This window comes from Saimiri boliviensis, chromosome X (genome assembly GCF_048565385.1).
Source record: "Saimiri boliviensis isolate mSaiBol1 chromosome X, mSaiBol1.pri, whole genome shotgun sequence".
NCBI lineage: Eukaryota > Metazoa > Chordata > Mammalia > Primates > Cebidae > Saimiri > Saimiri boliviensis.
The window spans coordinates 34,278,176-34,294,112 of NC_133470.1; the positions used below are offsets into that span (position 1 = coordinate 34,278,176).

The following is a 15,937-nucleotide window of genomic DNA, read 5'->3' on the forward strand; positions in this document are numbered from 1 at the left end:
TCTCACAGTTGCTTACCTCCCTTAAAGCTACCTTACTGTGTGTGCCCTAGAGTTTAGGAGTATGAGCATAGTGACTGAGGCCTCCTTTTCATTTGTTGATTCCTGAAGGAGGGAGATTTGAGGGAATAGCCTGGAGTGAGTAAAGACCATGGTGCCATATGCCTGGAAAGGGGGTGAGAGGTCTCTGCTGTATCAGTTAGCTATTGCTAAAAAACAAACCAGCAAAGACTTAATGGTTTAAATAACACATTTATTGTTGTTCAACAGTCTACAGCTCAGTTGGTATGTTAAGATTCTCTAGAAAAGCATTATATAGGTATATAATATATATGTATATAAATTTCCATATATACATATTTATCTGTGTGTATATATCTATCTATCTATATATATGTACACACACACCTCTTTGACTGCTTTATCAAATCTTTACATGACATGTTTGCTTTAGATATATATTTTTTTGTCTTTTTAAGCAATAACATTTATAGTATAGTTGGGGCACCCTGTGAGTCTTCCTTGTCTTGATTTCAGAGTTTGTCATTCTTGTACATGATTTATAACTTTGTTGCATAGGCACTGTATCCATAAATAGGATATATTGATTTTGTAGATCTTTAAACTTTATAACGCTGCAAATATCATTCTGAAACATGCATTTTTTTTGGTTAACATTATATTTTTGAGAGCTATACAAATTGATGAATGTAATCTTAGTTCATTCATTTTTGTGGCAGAAAAGTGTAGGGTGGCCAACCTTTTTCTGTAAAGTGATAAAACAAAAACGTTTTAGATTTTGTGGACCGTCTATGGTCTGTGTCACATATTGCAAATTCAAGAAAGAAATAACTTGTATATATCTGATAGTAGATTGGACGCCCTGGTACTTTTCTTACTTTATTGACTAACATTTCTAACAACAATTCCATTTAATGGTTTTCTGTACCAGAAGTCATTTTCAGCTATAGTCAGTATAGTATACATAGCTGCTATAGCAACCTAAACAATGGTCCATATGATTGTGTAATGGTATATGCCTATTATAAGATTATATGAAGTTTGCAAGACTTGAAGGTGGGTTCACATTCATTCCTCCTAAATTAAACCCACCTCAAAATGGGGCAGCACGGAGAATGCTTCTATCCACCCACCAAGAGTTTTCACTTAGGTTTGGCTTTAGCATGATATTGGCTCCGTTTTTTTTTTTTTTTTTTTTTTTTTGAGTTTGTGGCCACAAGTCAGTGGTAGTTACTTGGTACTCAGCGGGAAGACATATGCTTCCTACCCACTTCCACACAAGGATGTCTTGTCAAGGTTGTGTCTGAGTTTAGTGAAACATGTAACTGCTGCTTACATAGCTTCCTAGGTGTCTTTCAAAAGACTTTATTTGAATAATCCAATATCCAGTATAGGCCTTCTGATTCCTCACCCACATTTCTGTAAAGTAAATAGGTCTTGGTAGTGCTGCGTAGAATTAGAGGCACTGAGCAGATATAATCACACCCAGAAGTTATGTCCTTGCAAGATCCAAACCACTTACTTTTTATTCTTTATATCCTACCTATTTCTAAAAGGCTTTCATATTGTTTATAACCATGGACTCATATCAAACATGACCATAAAATAAGGAGAACAAAAAATAAAGTATTTGAAAAAAGAGAACAGAAGGTAGATTTGGGGGGAGTGGGGGAGTACACTGAGGATTATTGTGGTAGTTAAAAAGATTAGTGGAGGTAAGAATGTGCATGAAAATATTTTTAAGTGTCTATGGTTCAAGTGTTGGCAAGGGGAAAAATATAATAGATTGATTCAGTCATGGAGGGTCTAATGGCCATGCTGTATTATTTGCAAGGTTCACTGTACATGAGTAGCTACATTTTAAGAGAATTTGTGATAACTTGCCCTAGCTGAAAATCTGCAGTAGGATAGAGAACCTCTATCTTGGGTTTCTAAGTGGTCTTGCTACCATATTGATGTTAGATACCATTTTGCTGCTACCATTTTGCTGATAGAGGGCCCTGCATGAGTCTAGGATCTTACTTCCTTGATCTGGCTATTGAAAGGAAGGGTTTTTTTTGGGGGGGGGGCAGGTAGGGGTGTCTAGCTCAACTCACTGATGCCCCTTTTCTCTGCCTGAGGCAGAATGATAAGGAAGGAGGAGGACAAATTGTTAGGGCAGATAGAGGCATCTGCTTCTGCCCCACTTTTCTCTGATCATTGGTTATTCCTTGAGAGACAGTTCTCAGAAACCAGCTTAGCACAGTGAGACTTACCCATTCCCGGGTGCCTAAAGAGCATTATTTCAGAAGGTCTTTACATATGAAATACTCACATAATAAAATACACATATAAAATTTGGGCTCAGTGGAAGCAAGGAAAAATTGGACAATTACTCAAAGTACCCTTGGTGGATTATCCAGACTCCTTGAGGCCCTGGGCAGTTTTAAGGATAGCAGACTTCTTGCCTTCAAGTGATAAAAGAGATAAAATGTGAAGCTGAGACCACTGCTAGGGAAATGGACCTAATTATATTTATTTTGGCAGAATAGCCTACTGGTTAAGACTACAATTCTGGAACAAGACTACTTAGGTTTGAATTCCAGCTCTGTTAGCTGAGTGATCTCTGGGAGGTTATTTAACATCTCTATGTCTCCACTTTCTCATCTCTGTTATGAGGATAATAACAGTATCTACTTCATAGGATTGTTGTTAGGATTAAGTGATTCATACCTGTAAAATTCTTATGATAGTCCCTTAGCATGAACTAAGAGTGAAGTAATTTTTTGCATAAGAAAGAAGAGATCCTTAGGCAAGAAATTGAAATATATCTGGGAGAAAAGAAAAAAATCACTCAGGATCTCTAAGGATTATAGACTATATAGTTATAATCACATCATGTGGGTTATGGATGATGGGCCATATAATTTGTCCTCATAGTTCTGAGAACTAAACATGATATAAATATGTATTGAAAGAAAAGTCCTCAATTTTTGACTAAACATCTGGTAAGCTGGCAGATGTTCAAGAGAGATTTTAATAACAGTGAAATCTTAATCACTAAGACTTTAATAATATTTTTCAACAGTACCAGGGTATCATACTGGTTACAACTGCAGAATGAGTTTTGCTATGGTAATCTAAATAGGAGTTTATGCCATATCTATTTTCTACCTGGCATTTTGCCAGGATAGGCAAAAATGTCTCTGAAACGACTTCATTATAATAATGAAATGATAGTCCTTTTTCCTTTAAAAAATCTAATCTAATAAACATTTATTGGGTGCCTACTAAGTATAGTAGTAGTGTATCTAGTTCTTTCAAATACATATTCTTACTGAAGTATAAAGTACAGACAGAAAACTATACTCATAATAAGGCCAAATCTTGATGATTTATCACAAAGTAAACTTACTCATGTAGTCCTTTATACAAGGTGAGAAACAGAAGAGTACCAGAATACCCAAAAGACTCCTTATGTTTCTTTTCAGTCAGTTTCCCCACCCTCCTCTCCAAAAGGTAACCAGTAAGCAGAAAGCAGACCTCACATGACAGATTATTTTTTCCTGGGGTTTAAAGTTTTATGTAAATAGAATCAGAGTTCTAGTTTCTTTCATTCACACTGTATTCATGAGAGTTATCCGTATTGTAGTTTGTAACAGAAGTTTGTTCCTTAGCATTGCTGTATAGTATTCCATTGTATGAATATACCACAGTGTATTGATACAGTCTGCTTTTGATTAATATTTAGGTTATTTCCGGATTGGGACTATGACAAATAATGCTTCTGTAAATATCCTTGTGCAGGCCTTTTAGCACACACATACATGCAGTTCTGTTGCATGTATATGCAGGTGTAGAACTACAAGACCTATAAGCAATGCCAATGTTTAGCTTCAGTAGAGACTGCAAAGGCAGTTTTACCATTTTACACTCCCATAAGCAGTGTATGAGAGTTCCAGTTGCTCCATATCTTGCCAGCACTAGGTATTACTTTTTGTGATTGAGTAGATGTATAGTATCTCATTGTAGTTTGAATTTGCATTTATTGATGACTAATGAACTAATTTTCTTTTCATGTCTTTACTGAAGACATGGGGGGTGGTGTTTCTGTGTGTGTCTGTGTTTGCATGCATACACACGTGTGAAATGACTGTTCAAGTATTTTCACTCATTACAAAACTGGTTGTATTTGCCCTTTTGGTCTTTGTTCATACCTTCTTGTATCTCCATGCTTCCACGTAGGATCATTTCTTGTTGGCCTGGAATACTACTTTTAGCATCTCTCCTTTAGTGCAGATCTGCTGGTGACAGATTCCCTCTCCTCATTTTAGTTTTGACAGAAAATGTGTTTCTTTTACCTTCATCTTTAGGTAGGCAAGCCTGTGTTACTTCCTACTTTTAGGTTATTATTCGTCTTCTGGCTTCCATTATTTCTGTTGAGATGCTATTGTCAACTGTCATTGTTGTTACTCCTTTGAAGTTCATTTATTTATTTATAATTTCTGACTGCTTTTAAAGACTTTCTCTCTGACTTTGGTGTTCAGCAATTTTAACATGATATGCTTATTTGTAGTTTTCTTCATATTTACCCTACTTGGGATTTCCTCAATCTATGGTTTGATATTTTAGCAGTTTGAGAAAATCTCAGCCTTTATTGCTTTACATATTGCATCTCATCATCATTCTCTCTTGCTCATTCTCTCTCTCTTTTTCTCTCTCTGGGACATTTTCATTCTCCCATAAGTTTTTCATGCTTTTTGTTTCTCCATTTGAGTGTTTTCTTCTGACCTGCCTTCTAGTGAGTACTAATTATCTTCATAGCTATATCCAATCTGCTATTAAACCCATCTGTTGATTTCTTAATTGTAATTATGGTATTTTTTAGTTCTAGAATTGTCATTTGAGTTCTTTAAATAGTTTTCAGTCCCTGATAAGTTCCCAATTTTGTCACACAATTTAAAAAATTTATAAATTATAGTTATTTTAAGTCCATGTCAGATATTTATAAAATATGTATCTCATATAGGTCTATTTTTATAATCTATTATTATTTTTGGATTTTAGTCACTTTTTGTTGTTGGCATACTGTTATTTTTAATTTAATGCCAGATATTTGTAAGAAAAAGAGTAGAGAATATTTGAGGCTCTGTAGGAAGATGTTGCTTTTGTTTATGGCAGTCAAATGGACTAGATGCAGATCAACTTGACACAGTCATGATTTGAAATGATTGAAATATGTACTTCAGTCTTTGCAAGGGCTGAATCTCTTTCCAGTCACCCTTACTCCTGATGTTCTTTGAACTTCTACCAGAAAGTTTTGGGTGTGCACCGGGATCATTATGGGACCTGAACGTCAATATTTGCTCCCATACACACCAGCTTTGAGAGATTGCTGTAAGTTGTATTTATATTATTTGTCTCTTAGTACTCACTTTCATTTGGGAAACTGTCTTGAGAGGAAAAGCAGCTTCAGAATTTTCTCAAAAATCCCTTCAGATTTTTTTTTTCTCAAAGATCTTAGCCCCAGGAGTACTCACTGCTTGGGAATATCTCTGATGCCTTTGAACAGATATTTGTCTAGTTGTTCTTGACAGAAATAATGGATTAAAACAAGCCAATCCGCCAGGCTAGCATGGAAATCTTTTGCTTTTTGATGCCTTTTTAGGGAATTCAAAATGTGTAAGAAAGTAAAATTGTACTTTTTTGTTATTTTAAATGTTTGTTGATGGCTGTAAGACTAATAATTTATCCTTTTCTATTTGTATGAATTTCAGAGGTACAAGTAGTTTTGTTACATGAATTTATTGCATAGTGGTGAAGTCTGGGCTTCTAGTGTATTCATCACCCTAATAATGTACATTGTATCCATTAAATAATTTCTTATCCTTCGCCACCCTCCCAAGTCTCCAGCATCTATCATTTCACACTCTGTGTTCATGTGTACACGTTATTTAGCTCACTTAGCTCCCACTAAGTAATAATGAATATACGGTATTTGACTCTTCTTCTGAGTTAGTTCACCTAGGATAATGACCTCTGGTTCCATCCACATTACTGTAAAAGACATTTCATTCTCTTTTTATGACTGAGTAGTATTCCAATGTATATAACATTTCCTTTATATAGTCATTCATTGATGGACACTGGTTGATTCCATATCTTTGCTATTATGAATAGTGCTACAATAAATATGTGAGTGCAGGTATCTTTTTAATATGATTGTTTTTTTTTTTTTGGTAGATAACCAGTAGTAGGATTTCTGGATTAAATGGTAGTTCTATGTTTAGTTCTTTGAGAAATCCCCACACTGTTTTCCATAGACGTTGTACTAATTTACACTCCCACCAACAGTGTATAAGCATTCTTTTTTCTCCCATCCTCGCCAACATCTGTTATTTTTATTACCATTTTACAATAGCCATTCTGACTGGTATAAAATGATACTTCATTATGGTATTAACATGCATTTTTCTGATGATTAGTGATGATCATTTTTAATATTTTATTCTATAATATATATTTAGTGTATGCAGATCTGGCCTTTGAATTCTGGCACACTTTTTGGGATATCTATAGGACAGTGTGAAATCTATTATGAGTGTTATTCATAGTTAAGAACCAAAAGCAACCAAAAAAGATATACAAATGGCCAAAAAGCACATGAAAATATGCTGGAAATTATTAGTCATCAAGGAAATGCAAATCAAAATCGCAATATACTTCACACCCATTAGAATGGCTAGAATAAAAAAGTTAGATAATAAGAAATGCTGATGGAGATGTGGAAAAATTGGAATCCTCATAGACTAGTGGTTGAAATGTAAAATGGTGTAACCCACTTTGGAAAACACTATGCCAGTCATTTCAATAGTTAAATATTATGTTATCATATGACCTAGCAACTCCGCTTCTATAAACTCAAGAGAAAATAATACATATGTTCACACAAAAATTTCCACATGAATGTTCATAACAGCATTATTCACAGTAACCAAAAGTTAGAAACTATCCAAATGTTTATCAACTGATGAATGGACAAAGTTGTGTATATCCATACAATGGAATATTATTTGGCCATACAAAGTACTGATACATGCCACAACATGGATGAACCTTAGAAACATATAGAAAGTGAAAGAAACCAGTCCCCCAATACCACATATTCTATTACGTTATTTATATGAAAGTCCAAAATAGGGAAATATTTAAAGATAGGAAGTGTATTAGTGATTGCTTAGGACCAGTGGGGACAATATTGACAGCTAAAGGATATGGGGTTTCTTTTTGAGGTGATGAAAATTTATTAAAAATTGACTGGTGATGGTTGTGCTTATATGTGAATATATTTTTAAAAATTATTAAATTGTTCACTTTAAATGTATGTGAATTATAGCTTCATTATTATAGAAATTTTGCAACATACAAAAAGATTTAAAGGATATTATAATGAACCCCCATGCATCTATCACATCTTCAACAATTATGTATGTTTTTAACCAGTTAAGAATGTTTTCTAAAGATGCAGCTGACATAGGCTGATTCATACACTAAGAGAAAAGAGCCAGGATTGAGAGATTAGTTGAAAATTTAGAAGGGAAAAGTGATAATTAGTAAAGCAAAGTTTTTGAGGAGTCAAGTGATAGAGTGTAGTGCAGGTGGAGAGACCCTGGCTCCAGATCTTAAGAAAGACTCTGTGGCGGCTCTTGTGGAGGCAGCTAACGCAAGGCTGGGGAGCGCTGAGCTGTGCATCATGCCCTGCACTGCCCAGACTATTGAACAGTACAGTCAGGATGGGTAAAGGTGACCCCAAGAAACCAAAGGGCAAGATGTTTGCCTATGCCTTATTTGTGCAGATGTGCAGAGGAGAACATAAGAAAAACTCAGAGGTCCCTGTCAATTTTGCAGAATTTTCCAAGAAATACTCTGAGAGGTGGAAGACAATGTCTGGGAAAGTGAAATATATCTAAATTTGATGAAATGGCAAAGGTGGATAAAGGGTGCTATAATCGGGAAATGAAGGATTATAGACCAGCTAAGGGAGGCAAGAAGAAGAATCCTAATGCCTTCGAAAGGCCACTGTCTGGATTCTTCCTCTTCTGCTCAGAATTCTGCCGCAAGATCAAATCCACAAACCCTGGCATCTCTATTGGAGACGTGGCTCAAAAGCTGGGTGGGATGTGGAATAACCTAAATGACAGTGAAAAGCAGCCTTATATCACTAAGGTGGCAAAGCTGAAGAAGTATGAGAAGGATGTTGCTGACTATAAGTCAAAAGGAAAGGTTGATGGCACAAAGGGTCCTGCTAAAGTTGCCCGGAAAAACGTGGAAGAGGAAGATGAAGAAGACAAGGAGGAAGAAGAGGAGGAGGAGGAAGAGGATAAATTTAAAAAACTGTTTATCTGTTTCCTTGTGAATACTTAGAGTAGGGGAGCGCCTTAATTGACACATCCCTTATTTGAGAAGTGTCTGTTTCCCTCATTAGATTTAATTACAAATTTGACCATGATCATACTGTAGTCTCTCAAAGTGCCCTAGAGATTGCCAGTGGTTTACATGAAGTGGCCATGGGTGTCTGGAGCACCCTGAAACTGTATCAAAGTTGTACATATTTCCAAACATTTTTAAAATGAAAAGGCACTCTTATGTTCTCCTCATTCTGTGCACTTTGCTGTTGGTGTGACAAGGAATTTAAAGATGTTTCTGGCATTTTTTTTTAATTTGTAAGGTGGTATTAACTATATGGTTATTGGCTAGAAATCCTGAGTTATCAACTTTCTATATCTATAGTTTGTAAAAGGAACAAAACAACCGAGACAAACTCCTGATGCTCCTTGTTTGGCGTTGAGACTGTGGGGAAGATGCCTTTTGGAGGGGCTGTAGCTCAGGCGTGCACTGTGAGGCTGGACCTGTTGACTCTGCAGTGGGCATCTGTTTAGCTTCAGGTTGTCTTGTTTCTGTATTTAGTGACGTAACATTCTGCCACCATCATAGCTGTGGATAAAGCGGGTCAGCTGGCATGAGATTTTTTTGTTTTGTTTCTGTTTTTTAGTTAAGTGAGGTAGTTTTTAAACTGTTTTTATACAAACTGTAAAACTCTTCATTGTCAGCACAGTGAAGAGCCACTGCATCAGTAAAAGTTCAAGAACCTTCTGTACTTAAATACAATTTGCAATGTTCTGTTATTCTTTTGTATGTTTAGAATGCTGAAATGTTTTTGAAGTTAAACAAATAGTATTACATTTTTAAAACTGTTCTCTATTATAACAGTCAATTTCTGACTCACAACAGTGAACAAACCACCACTCCATTGTATTTGAAGACTGGCCTCTCTATAAATGTGGTAGCTTCCTTTATTACTCACTGGCCAGTTCACTTAGGGCTGAGATGAAGGAGAGGGCTACTTGAAGCTACTGCCTGCTTTTGTTTGTGTCTGAATGGCATTAGGATGAAGTCTGGAGGAGCCAAGAGAAGGACACAGGCAAGATTCAACAGTCTTCCAAGGTACAGGAAGGTGGGTGATTAGGACTGAGGCTGACTGCTAGGTTTAACTTTCTCTATTCCACCTCCGCCCCCTATTTTGTGGGCCAAATGCATTGCTAAATGGCAATTTCAGACTGTATGGTGTTTAAAAATTCAGGCCTTAGTTTTCCTCTTTCACACCTACCCCCATGCTTCTGGCACATATCACGTTTATTGTGGTGCCCAACATTTGGGATCTTGAGCGTGCTGCTTGTCTCCTGGAAGCTAGTGAGGGTGTGTGGGATGGGGTGGTGGGGTAGGAGAAAGTATCTATCTTTTTGCTCCTACTTTACGCCTTCAAAACACCAAATCCTCAAGGAAGATTGTAGGCTCCATCTTGGGACACCTGAGCTATAGGGCAGGCTAATGGAATCAACCATTTCTAAGCACTAAATTTATCATGAAAAGTTGAATGGCCTACTCACAATTTAGCTCGTTCACTGGAAATGTAGATTGATGTTCAATGTTTTTAAACTAGAAGAAGATTGGTTTGTGTGTCAGTGGTTATATCAGTGAGTAGAGTAAGATTTTATCCAGGTTGGAGTGAGGAGAGATGGCCACAATGGCAAGTGGTGACACTAAATAACATTTTGAAGGCTGATATATACATACATCATTACTGTCTGTAGCAAGGAAGGATACAGTACTGTGTTGTGGGTGAGTGTTGCTATTGCCTGGCATTAATAATTGGGTGCATATGTTTGAGGCTATGAGACATGCAGGAGTGTTTTTGTGGTGTTAATTTTAAGAAAAAGCAGCTTTTTCTTAAAATTCACTGTTCAGAAACTTGCATATCTGGAGGCGGTGTCCTCTCTACCCTGTCAGGTCCTGGATGAGTACAAGTTCTGGTCACGGTCACCGCCTGATCTCTATATATTCATATCCATTCCTTCTCCCATCAGAACTGTTTATCCTAAATGTGTTCTGTAGTTCTAGAAAATGACCACTAATTTAAAAAACTCAGTTGTGAGGTTTGTCCAGAGGCACTTGTTCCGGAATTGCCCCTCCTGCTTCAGCTATGTCCTTGTCATTTGGCATTCTAAGCTAAAGCTTCTGCTTCCCAATCCATCATGTGCTAGGCCAAGATTTGGGAGCTGTGGCCAGCCTTGTCAAATGTGGAAGAGAAAAAACCTGTAGTAAAAAAAGAGTGACTTGTTAAGTAGTGCCCATCTACCTTGTAACTAGACACACCAACCAGGGAAGGGCAAGGGATGGAAAGGGGTAACTTGTGCTTCCAAAGTAGCTAAGCAGAAGTGGCAAAGCAGTTTAGCCAAATGATCTTTGATTAGGCAAACACTGAGTTTTAAAGAGGCTGTCAAGTTGAGGCTAGTCGGTCCATTAGCTGCTGCAGCAAGACCGCTATTTGACGTTTTCACACTGTCACAAGGTTGCTCCTCTAATGGAATAATACCCTAGTTTCTTTGAGATGCTGTAAGTGGCATGATGTTACCTAAGGCTTAGGCTTAACTTGATTTCTGGGCCCACTGTATGTGTTCTTAAGATGCCAACCTGCTGCTCTTTTTTTCCCATTTATAAAGATAGTACCTATTCCCTCTAACCACCTTACCCTATTCTTGAATGACATTTCATCCTTTGGAAAGAACAAGGCTGTGATGAAGTGACTATTGTCTGTTTCTCTTGTGTGTTTGTTCTTGTCACAAATGTATTTGGGGACGTTGGATGCATTCATTTTTCTGTAGTAAAGTTTCTTAATCACTCTTTCCTACCTCAAAAAACAAGAAAGACTCTTTTCATTTAGTTGAAAGAAAAAAGATAAGAATTACTGACTCTCAGAAATCTGGTGATATTTCTAATTTTCAGAAGCTTTCTATGCTAACTTCCTCCAGTTTCCCTCTGCCACTGCACTCCATATCTCCATAGGCTTCCCCAGTTTCCCCTTTTAAGTCATTCACTGATTTTTTTTGAAAAGTCTATTCCACAGAAGCATTTCATGAGGTCAGTCATTTTACTGAAGGTTCAATGTCTACAGAGAGTAATCAGAATACAGAAAACAACCATCTACCATCCTCCATTTTACAGGCAGCCTCTGTTTTCTCTTTCAAAGCAACAGACAAACTGTTCCCTTGTCCTATAAATAGAATTCCCTTCCTAAGAGGAATTCTGGGGAAGAAATATTCTCCATAACTTTACATACAGATTAAGTTTTTTGGTGTCGTCAGGAAATGAGCAAATGCATGCCTAGTGACAATTAATTTCTCTGTGAAATAGGAAGATTCATTTGGAAAGAGTTCATTTGGCTGGAATTGGGTAGGAGGAAGGTTTAGGAGTGTGCCAAGGGTTTGAAATATTGCCAAAGCCTTCCTTTTAGCTTTATCTGCAGTAATGTCTTCCCTTCTAATAAAGATGAAAACAGCAAAATGCCTCCATCCATACAGACACCTAGGAAATGAGATTAGGATTACTAGGGAATGTTAGACTTCTGTGAAATGCCCCTTAAATAGGCAGGACTGCCAATTTATTCCCTTTTGTGTTGGCTGTGTGAAGATAAGATTGGGAAGTATTGTCAGGGAACTTTCCTCCATTTAAGTCTGAATAAGTAGGTATTTGCATGAGCATCATCCTCATCGTTCATTAGATGACAGCTTAATTCTAGAGCTGGAAATGTACATTGGAAGCGTTTTGTACAAACTTCTTGTCTCCCAAGTGTTTCTCCCTCCCTGACCCCATTTCTATCTGTGACATTTTGTAGTGAGCACTCAAAAGTAAGAATGATGATTGAAGCCAGTGATTTCAAAATAATTTCTATGCATTCTCAGAAGGTTTCTGGGGTTGATTAAGCACCTACTGGTAATAATTGCCTGTTTCTCTTGATGGAGAAAAAGATGTAATTTGAAAATAATTGAACAAGAGAAAAATAAATAGATACTTGAAAAAGTTATGTAGGCCATAGTATTGCTTAAAGAAATAAATATTTTGGAGTTAAAATACCATAAATATAACAATATACTGTGTATGTGTGACTACATAAGTTAGATTTTAATAATTTATGCTTAGCTCATCTTCCAAACTTGAAGTATTTTTCTTATATTGGAAAAAACATAATGACTATAAAAATGATTTAATACTGGATCCTTTGAATTTGGAAATTTGTAACCACACATACATGTATAAGTAATATACAAAGTATATCACTAATATGTTCTGCTTTACAATGCTCCATTGAATTAGCCTCTCAGGAAAAATAACTTAGTCCAGTTACTTCCCAGTCAACTCAGGTAAGGGTGTTTCTGTCTTTTAAATTTGATTAGTAGATTCCAGTCTTTCCAGTGAATGACATCATTAATTAAAGTCAGTGCCAAAAGACTATGAGAAAAACTGATGCTTTGAGTAAAACTGAGCTTCTCCCAGGCAAATAAATAACAAAGCTTCGGAGTTTTTATGTCCACCATCTATAGATGTTTTTCCATTTATTCAGAACCTAAATAATAAAAACCTTTATTCCTATGCATTTTAAGTTGTGATAGAGACAATTACGCTGCATGGACAGAATTACATGGTATTGAATTTTAAGAAGCAGGCATAGATAAAGCTACAGCAATCAAGACAGTGTAGTAGTGGCAAAAGAATAGACAAATAGTTCAATGGAACATAATAGAGAGCCTAGAAATAGACCCACATAACAGTCAACTGATCTTTGATAAAGTAACAAATGCAATACAATGGAGAAATGATAATCTTTAAGACTCTAGACACAGACCTTACACCCTTCACAAAAAAAAAAAAAAAAACCAAAATGGATCACAGACCTAAATGCAGAATATAAATCTGTAAAATTCCTAGAAGATAACATAGGAGAAAATGTAAATGACCTTGGGTTTGGTGATTGCTTTGTAGCTACAACACCAAAGGCATGATGCATGAAAGAACTGATAAGCTGAAGTTCATTAAAATTAAAAATTCCTGCTCTGCAGAAGACACTGTCAAGAGGATAAAAAGACAAACCACAGACTGAAAGAATATATTTGCAAAAGTCTTATCTGATAAAGGGCTGTTATGCAAAATGTACAAAGAACTCTTAAAACTCAACAATAAGAAAATGAACAACCAGATTTTTTTTTAAGTAGGTTAAAGACCTTAACAGACACCTTGCCAGAGAGAGACAGATTGCAAATACGCACATGAAAAAATACTCCATATTATATGTCATCAGGGAAATACAAATTAAAACAATGATGAGGTACCACTATATATCTATTGGAATGGAATATCATTTAGCCTTAAAAAATAAGGAAATTTTGCCATTTCTCAATAACATGAATGAACCTGGAGGGCATTATACTAGGTGAGATAACGTAGATATGGAAAGAAATATACTGCATTATCTCACTTATATGTGTAATCTACAAAAGTCAAAGTGATAGAACCAGAGAATAGAATGGCAGTTAGTAGGGACAGGGATAGTTCTGGGAAATAGGGAGATGATGGTCAAAGGATACAATGTTTCAGGTATGTCAGATAAATAAGTTCTAGAGATCTAATGTACAGCATGTTGACTACAGTTAATAATACCATATATATACTTGAAATTTGCTAAGTGTTCTCACACAAAAAAGGTAACTGCATGAGGTGATAGATAAATTAATTAGCTTGATGATAGTCATCATTTTACAGTATATTTGTATATCAAAATATTATGTTGTATATCTTAAGTATATTGGCAAAAAATCAGAACACTGACTACACAAAATACTGGGGGGGATGTGGAGCAACAGGAGCTCTCATTAATAGCTGTTGGGAATGCAAAACGGTACAATCATTTTGGAATACAGCTGGGAGGTTTCTTACAAAATTATACATGCTCTTACTCTACGATCCAGCAAACAAATCACACCCATGGGTATTTACCCAAAGGAGTCGAAAACTTATGTCCCTCCAAAAATCTACATATGGATGTTTATAACAAATTTATTCATAACTGTCAAAACATAGAAGCAACCAAGATGTCCTTTAACAAGAGAATGGATAAATAAGTTGTACATCCAGATAGTGGATGTACAACTTTAAGCAATACTACGGCCTACATAACTTTTTCAATTCAGCACTAAAAAGAAACTGGCTATTAAGCCATGAAAAGATATAGTGAAGAAAACTTAAATGTACATTACTAAGTGAAAAAAGTCAATCTGGGAAGGCCACATACTGTATGATTTCAACTATATAACATTCTGGAAAATGTAAAACTATGGAGACAATAAAAAGGTCAGTGGTTTCCAGGAGCTGGAGACAAGGGAGGGATGAATAGGTGGAGAACAGAGGATTTTTAGAGCACTTAAACTGCTCTTAATGATACTGTAATGGTGGCTACGTATCATTATACATTTGTCCAATGTATAATGTCCAGTGTACCCATAGGATGTACAATGCCAAGGGTGAACCCTAATGTAAACTGCAGACTTTGAATGATAACAGTTGTAAAAAATGTACCGCTCTCGTGGGCAATGGTGGTAATGGGGGTTGTTGATATGCTTGTGTGGGGTCAGGGAATATATGGGAAATTTCTGTACCTTCTGCTCAACTTTGCTGTGAACCTAAAATTACTTTTAAAATAAAGTTAATTAAAATAAATGAATAAACATTTCAAGATTTTTTTTTAAAATGAAGCAGCAGGAATAGAAAGGTATTATCTCAATTTTATGGGTAAGAAAACAGAACCCAGAGAAGCTGCCATTTTTTCAGTGTAAACTGGTGAGGCAAGAATAAAACAAGAGCCAAATTGTCGGTTCCTAACTCATAGCCCTGCTTCCCCAACCTTACTTGTGCCAGTATTTAGAGATGGTGGCAGCCTGTAGTAAGTAGTTTTGACCACAGTCTACTTATCGGTTGGCAGCATATATCTCAGATAATAAAACTCAAGGCCAACAGTGCTGTGCTGTGGAATGTAATACCACATTCTGTTTAAATGAGCCACATCTTGTCTCCTCTTCTGCTTCTATTATAAACTGGATAAACCCATTACCCATTAGTCATTTTAAGAAATAAACAGCTAGAGTTGAGACTTCTTGAAACACTAAGGACTTTCAGCCCAAGACAGACCGACTCTCAGTAACAGTGAAGTTCTCATTTGTTCAGCTCCCCACAGAATTTAAGAATGCAACCTCAATGAACATTCTATAGCCAGTGTATCAGTTTAAAAGATCCTGCAGATGCAGAGGAACATTGAGGGTGCTCCCAGGAGTATTAATTCTTGGCACTTCAGCCTGCCAGGCACCTGGACACAGCAGCTTTCTGCAGTTCTGGAAAGCATACTCAAGCACAGTGGGCAGACGCTAACAACTGGAAGTCAGGCTGTGCACATAAAACAGAAGAGTCCAAGGAATGCAGATGGAGTGCTGACAGACTATCTGCTGCAGTACGATTCCTAGTGGAGTTGAGACTTGACAATAATTTCTCTTTTCTC

General features: G+C 36.4%; 1 protein-coding gene and 1 pseudogene across 1 annotated transcript in view; both read left to right on the forward strand.

Moving 5' to 3' along the window:
- Positions 1-15,937, forward strand: part of XK (X-linked Kx blood group antigen, Kell and VPS13A binding protein) — a 67,559-nt gene that overhangs the window by 26,844 nt on the left and 24,778 nt on the right. The gene's annotated exons all lie outside the window — the stretch shown is intronic.
- On the forward strand, positions 7,557-15,936 carry LOC141582851 (high mobility group protein B3 pseudogene; annotated as a pseudogene).